This window comes from Vicia villosa, linkage group LG2 (genome assembly GCF_029867415.1).
Source record: "Vicia villosa cultivar HV-30 ecotype Madison, WI linkage group LG2, Vvil1.0, whole genome shotgun sequence".
Lineage (NCBI taxonomy): Eukaryota > Viridiplantae > Streptophyta > Magnoliopsida > Fabales > Fabaceae > Vicia > Vicia villosa.
In genome coordinates, this window is record NC_081181.1 from 221,142,330 (window position 1) to 221,150,349 (window position 8,020).

Sequence of the window (8,020 nt, forward strand, 5' to 3'; positions counted from 1 at the left end):
GCTTACGTTTGTCTTGATTCATTCCTAGTGTTCTCACTATATTTAAAACTGTGTTTTTACTCGGTTTTCTCATTTTGTGATATTCAACTCTCGTTAAAAGTTGTACACCTTTAGAGGGAGAATGACGAAAACGATACCACAATTTCATACACTACGCTTTCGAACAGACCGTGTTGACGATGTACAGGCATTGTTTCAATTCCTAAGTAACGGAGATATAAGGATGTTAATCCCTCGTCAACCCCTTTGAGCCTAAAGAAGTAGGAGTTTTCCTTCATATAAAATAAAACCCTTAATACATGACCTGGGGTAGGGTAGCTGCTCAGTTAACTAATTATTCCAAGCTGTTCTTTTGAACATAATCACCGATGGTTCCCCATCATCATTAAGTCCGGCAGTCAATGTCCTCAAAGAAAAAGAAAGCAATGCAAGAGCCTGCTAAGTCAAAACCTATTAAGGAGACTTAGGCAAAATTGGGGCATCCCGCTGACTGTAGTTTTAAAACAAACAGTTCAAAAAAGTTAGGGATAACAAAGTCGAAAAAAGGTTACTATGTACCTTCGACCAAAAGGAAAATATTACAAAAAAAAAGGAGAATGACTGCCTTTGCGGATAAACCTTTGGTTTTTGAACCATCATAAATGTCAATGTCACAATTCCCAAATTCTTTTGGAGACTAAATGCATAGCTAACTGAGCATAGGACCGGAGAACATCACGAAGATTAGGATGGGTACAAATAAACTTTGAGCCTCTATCTTTTGTTTCTTTAAACCGTGAACCAGGCCACGTTACAACCCTGAAAAGTCCTAACTGAAACATGGTTAGTTCGAAAGCATATCGTTACTAAAGGTATCCCGACTCCTTAAGGTCTACTATAACTCTTGAGTTGATATCACTCTCTTACAAAAAAAACTTTGTGTTTTCAAACTTTCAAGACAGACGTATGCATTTGCATTTCATTATAAAGTAAACTTGTCTATATAGATTTAAATGTTAACATCAGGGAGAAGTTGCATGGGGCATGGCTAATGGCTAAAAATCCTACTGACTGATGAAGTAGCTTTTAAAAGCTTGTCAAAAAAGAAACACCTCTTACGCATGATTGGGATGGCTAATATGTACACATGGCATAACTCGTCATCATCCCATTTACATGGGGAAATCTAATCAAGAGCCATAGAATCTCTCAAAGATTCTGGATAGCCCATGGGGCAAGCCCATTATCTGGGGGCACGTTGCAAAGGTCACTCAGTATCAGATGGTGTCAATACCACTCTCACATCCTTTCCAGGAACCTTTATAGGATATTTCTCATTCTATCTGTGCAGTCTTCTTTAAGACATGTTCAAACACTCCTTACCCTTTCTAGGAACCTTTTTCAGACAGTCTTTTAAAGACCCATCTTCTTATACTTTCTACTTTCAAACCCTTTCAGACAGTCTTCTCTAAGACAGTTGCCTTTCTACGAACCTTTTCTAGGTAGTCTTCTGTAAGACATCTCTTAACTTTTTCAGTTAGTCTTTTTAAGACATGTTCAAAACGTCTCTTATGCTTCTAAAAACCTTATCAAACTTTGTTTAAAGTACAGAGTCTTTTCTAAGACAGTTCACCATCCTTTCTAGGGTAATCTTCTTCAAGATGTTTTTCCCAAGTTTTGTTTAAAACCTCACGTTCCTAAAAACAGTCTTTATCCTCTATAGGAATATTCATGACCCTTTGCACAACACATCCCTTCGAGCTTTGTTTAAAGTACAATCTTGTTTAAGACAATTTCCCGTTCTTTCCACGGACCTCTTTAGGTAATCTTATAAACGACATCATCTCATTCTGAGCACCCAGCAAATTATTAGCCGGCAGGCGTGACCGAAGCGCATGACTCACTCTGAAAAGCATCCGCTTCACATTCAAATCAATACTTACAATCAAGAATCCTATTGACTAGGGGCATTCTTTTTCAAGAATTCAAACACTGGGGCAATGCATATCAGGCAAGACATGGTGGAACTCGAGTTCTCTCTAAGGGTTCCTCCTTCAGATTAAAGGGCACGTCTCTCGAAATTTCTGATATTCGAGAAGTCACACTGGCATCATACAAAGAGCATTGTTGCATAATTGATCTTCCCACGCTTGTACTATTTACATCCCGCAGTGTGGGATAAGCATACATGCATAATTCTCATTTTATTTTGAGAATCCCATTACATGACACATGCATCATGACATTGCATACGACTAACGCTGCCTTTTTAGGTCACTTCATTATCAAAAGGGTGTTATCATCCAATTACAGTGCAAATACGATCGTATCAACGATTCAATCTCAATGCGCACAGATACAATTCTAATACCTCATTCCAAGTCTTTCTTCAAAGGCAATCCAGAATCAATCTAAGAATTTCTTACCTCTCCAGGTAGTCTTGTCCAAGACAATTATCCTAACCTTCCCAAGCAGTCTTGTTTAAGACATATCCTAAACCTTTCTAGGTAGTTTTGTTTAAAACGTTGCATGACCTTTATAGGAACCTGTCTAGGTAAGTTTTATTGAAAACATATTGTGTCCTTTATAGGAACCTTTCGAGGTAGTTTTGTTTAAAACGTTTCATGTCCTTTATAGGAATATTTTTAGATAGTTTTGTTTAAAACGTTTCATATCCTTTATAGGAATCTTTTTAGATAGTTTTGTTTAAAACGTTTCATATCCTTTATAGGAATCTTTTTAGATACTTTTGTTTAAAACGTTTCATATCCTTTATAGGAATCTTTTTAGATACTTTTGTTTAAAAACGTTTCATATCCTTTATAGGAATCTTTTTAGATAGTTTTGTTTAAAACGTTTCATATCCTCTATAGGAACCTTTCTAGGTAGTTTTGTTTAAAACGTATCGTATCCTTTATAGGAACCTTTCTAGGTAGTTTTGTTTAAAACGTATCGTATCCTTTATAGGAACCTTTCTAGGTAGTTTTGTTTAAAACATATCGTATCCATTCAAAAAAAAACTTTTCTAAGTCAGTCTTATTTAAGACATATCATGCCTTTCTAGGTAGCTTTCTTAAAAATATTTATCCAATCTTTTCTAAGATACACTTAGTTCTTTTATAGAACTCCTCAGTTAGTCTTCTCCAAGGCATTCATCCTAAGAATTGTTCAAAGCCTAAGCTTCTCCGCATCAACCTTCGATACACCCTATGCGGGAACCTCTTCAGGTAGTCTTATGTAAGACATTACTTCTTCTCTCCTCAAATACAATCGAATGATCAAGGTCAGAAAAGCATATGCTTTAGACAAGTATCCTGCCAGAAAAATGGGTGGCATCTATAAGCCCATCTCCCTCAGAGCTCTTTCCCTACGCAAGCAAATTTCAGGGCATTTCAGTGTCCAATCATCTTCTACCTCTTCAGGTTCAAGAAGATTGAACAGGGGCAGTTGTCATACCCCAAAATTTTCCTCCCATATTCCATCTACAATGATTCAAAATTTAAGATCCAGTCCCAAAGATTACTCATTCAAAAGTCCAGATGATCCACAGTCAACTGGTTTGACCTAAAAGTCAACCATAATTAGAGCATAGTCAAAGCCTCCCAATTTTGGTCAACATCAAGTATGTGAAGCATAACCATCATTTGATCAAATATTGATCATGATTCCATTAATATGAACTCGGAGATGAACAAATACAAAAAGGTTCAAATTAGGGTTTATTAGGAGAAAGTTAACCCAACTTTGACTGGGCATAACTTTCACATGGAACATCAAAAATTCCCCACTCAAAGCCTATTTTGAAGGAAATTGGATTCTCTACAACTTTGTCTCTCACGAGCCAGGGCTAGAAATGCTTCATTTGAGAGTTAGAGTACAAGAGATTACAGGTCATTTTCAAGCATCCTTCAAAAGCAGTTTTTTCGCAAAGAGGATATGGTCAAGATAAAATCTCCAAATGAAAAATATATTCCAAAGTGGCTTAGAGAGGACCTATTGAGGTTTCCAAAAAGTCTTAAAACTCACTCATAGCTTAAAAATTGAGTGAGATATGATTGATCAAAGTTGGGTAATTTTGGAGGGCTAAATATGAAAAAGAAAGGTTCAAATTGAGAAACTTTGCAAATGGGCCTATGGTTTTTTGATGCAATATTGGTCCACAAGTCATTAGCATGCCCAAAATCATTTGCCACGAAATTTAACATTTTATTTGATTTAATATGATTTTTTATTTCATTTTTTATGATTTAATTATAATAAAAATCAAATATTTTGGTGAAGGAGATATTTTGATTGATTCCAATCAATATTTATGGCAAAATATATTATAATTTTCGTGACAATTGGATTGGGAAAGAATAAATCAATTTTAGCCAAGAATAGAAATTTTTGAATCAAGAACAAAATCATATTTCCTCAAACTTGCAAGATTTGATTCAATGATCTTTGGGCCTTTATTTCTAACCTAATTCCTTCATCTATAAGTAGACAAGAGAGGGCAATAGACTGGGGGTCGAGACTCTGATCAGAGCAAGAAGCATTCAAGAAGAAAAATTCTTCAAGAAAGTCAAATTCGGTTTCAAGGATTGAAGGTGTTTCAGAGAGTTTTGGGCATTGCTATATGTTCCTTGGAGTATTTGGAATCTGTTGGGATCATTACACTACTTCAAAACCCCCAGAACACTCTCCATTTAACCAAGGTATGTCGCTCTAAAAATCTCTTCGATCTGGGCAATATACGCATCATCACTGAAATATAATTGCATATTCTTGTTTGTGACATTGCTGTGAACGTTTCTGGATTGGTTATTTTAAGCTTGCGCGTTTTAACCATGTTCTGCCATTAAAAGCCGTTTGGAGCTTTAGGGTTTCCGTTTGGGGCTTTTAGGTTAGGGGTAAAATTAGGACAAATTGAACGTGTGGTTAGATTCGTATGGTTCAGACGAGGAGAATGGAGAGGTCGCGCCACGTTTATACACGACTACATGCTATTCGTTATTTCCCTAGTTTTAGTTTGCTACGACGTGGTCTGTAGCAAAACCGTAGCAAAGCTTGCAGATCCTTTGGAAATCCTGTGGAGAAGATGACGAGGTGTCACCACCGGATTAGCCCGTTCAAAAATTCGCGCGCGTTTCATCCATTAAAATGTTTGTTGTTTCTTTGTTTTTTAGCGCGCGTGTATATAACAAATGGTGATTCTTTTTAATCGAATCAATCGATTACGAGGGGTAATGATACAAACTAATTATTCACAAAATTATTAAAAATACCTTAATTCATTATTAGTGATAATCGAATCGATCGATTAAAATTGGTAGTGATGCAATTTCAATCTTTTAACTATGGCGATCGAATCTATTGATCGTTGCGGTTAATAGTGCTAAATCAAATCAGGGTTGTACGCCCCAAATCCTAAAACATTTCCAAACACTCAAAGTACACTAAACCACATTATTACGGATTTTCATCCCCTCAAACATTGCAATGTTCACAACTACGATAAGGTAATTCAAAATACCTTCGAACATTCGCATTTCAAAACAATTTCAAAACAACTTCAAACCACATTCAATTCAATTCTAAGGCGTACAATCCTGTGCCCGAACTACGTTGACTCTGATTCTCCATAAGGAGATACGTAGGCACTTGGCAACAAGGCGAGTCCCCTTCCTAAAAATCTCAATTTTTCCCCTATTCAAATCTTTAGCTATTAAACCTTAACTTTTAGCCATAAAACTTTACCTTAGATTCAAAGCCAATAGGAAAGGGTTGAGGGTGCCTAACACCTTCCCTCGACCTGAATATAGTATCTTACCCCGAATCTCATAACTGCATAGGGTTTCCTATTCGCCCTTCAGAATAGGTGGCGACTCTCTAAACATTAAATTTTTAGGCAGGTTGCTACAGCTCGGTAAAGGGGAAAATAATCACACTTTAGTTCGACGGGAACTTATTGCGGAGTTGACTTCGTATCGGGACATCTACGGCCGACTATGTGAAAATCAAGAAAAGTTTACGAAAATTCATGATTCACTTGTTCCATCAATTACCGGTATCGCTCCGGTTTCGAAATGGATGTCATTCCCCGATATGGGTCATCTAATAGCAAGTGCATATGATCGGGTGTGTGTTGATTTGACGAGGTTTGGACTAAGTGAGACTTTCTTTCCACTTCATAGTCGACCGCCATCGGACGCGTCGAGCCGCATCATATGCATCGGGTATCTACGATCGCGGCACTTTGTCCAAGTGTTTTTTAAACCGGGGTGTCCTATACCGGCTACTTCTTATCAATAGACGGCACATCATTCAAATGAGGCGGAGAGTTGGCTGGATCCTTTTGTTTCAAGAATGGCGGAGTTTGAAGAAATGATGAGCCAGGAGCGCGAGCAAAATAGAGAGCGGTCGAAGAACATACCTATTTTGGATTTAGGATCCACCAATTGGTTCGGTGAATTTTAGTTTGTTCCGGATCGTTTTTTGTTTGTAATGACCATTTTTGTATGTATTGTTGTTTATCATGTAAAATCGAACTGATTCAATACATATATAATATAAGTATGTTTTATGTCATCATTGGCTAATTTATGTCTATTTTGAATTTCTTTTGTATTTTTTACACAAAATACTAAGCAATCAACAAAATGCAAAATTTAGCCCTGTTTATGCATAATTCGGAAATGAACTTCCGAAATATACTTGCCTGCCTCCAATTTTCGGAAGTTCATTTACAAAAAGACCACTGAATGCAGGATAAGGTTTGTTGGGCCATCATTGCTCCAATAAGTCTATAAATACAACACACTCTTCTTCATCCTCTTCAAACCACAAAACACAAATGACACAAACCTACCCCCACCTAGCATTCGTCTACTTCACCACTGGCTACCCGATGCCGTTCCAATTCCGCTTCTCGCGCGACAAGCCGTTTGCGGAGTTGATAACGTCGCTCAACACGCTATTACAATATATCGAAAATTGAAAGGTTGTCAAGCTCGAGTACCGCTCGCCATTGCTTAACGACGAGGAAGACATTGAGTTCACACCTTTTGAGATCAAGAACGACGAAGATTTAGCGGTTTTGTAGACAACTTTCGACCGGCTTTCTTCGAAGGGCTCGATCGAATTGGACGCGAAACTTCAAAGATCGGGGGACGACGTTATCAAAATGTTGACTCATCCCCACCTACCCGTGTTCAACAATATGTAACTTTAATTTTATGTAATGTTATCGATGTAATCTTCATCCGATTAAATAAAGCGAATCGTTGTTGTTTGTTATTTTTCTTCTGTCCAGACCTTATTTCGGAAGTACATTTCCGAATTCCTCCAAGGGGGGTGAATTCAGAAATGAACTTCCGAAGGCACCAATTTTCTGGAAAACAACTTTATTTCGGAGATGCATCTCCGAAATCAATGTTTTTCATTAAAAAAACACGTTTTCGGAGATACATTTTCGAAAACACCTTTTTTTTAATAAAAGTACGTTTTTGAAAATGAACTTCCGAAACAGGGGGTATTTTGGTAAATTCATCAAATGTGACCAAGTAAGTTGGGAGGTGGGTAAAGAAATTCTCATAAAGAAATAACCACGTGTTTTTCCTCTCACAAAATGGTGTATTGAAAGAAAATTAATAGACTTTTATGTTTTTACTTTTAAAAAAAGTGATAATCATTTTTTATTTAATACATTTTGATTTATAAACTTTAAGAAAAATAATTACTTCGGAATTCATTTTTACTATTTCTTTAAAATTCAAATAATAAAGATTTTAATTAAAATTTGGGCTCTAGTGATAAACGAACTTCTGCTCAGAAATTAAGGTTTGTCAAATATCAAATTCGATTTTTAGTTGGAATAATAGTTGACCAATGTCATGACCTCTCAACACGAATTTTAAATTATTATTACTTTATTTTCTTAAGAATCGGAGTGAAAAATATTTTTAGTAGTATTTAGGGTTTCAATTGCATAAATGATATACGGACTGGTTGTTAGTAGTATTTAGGTTGTTTAGAAGCTTTTTGAATTGGTTTTATG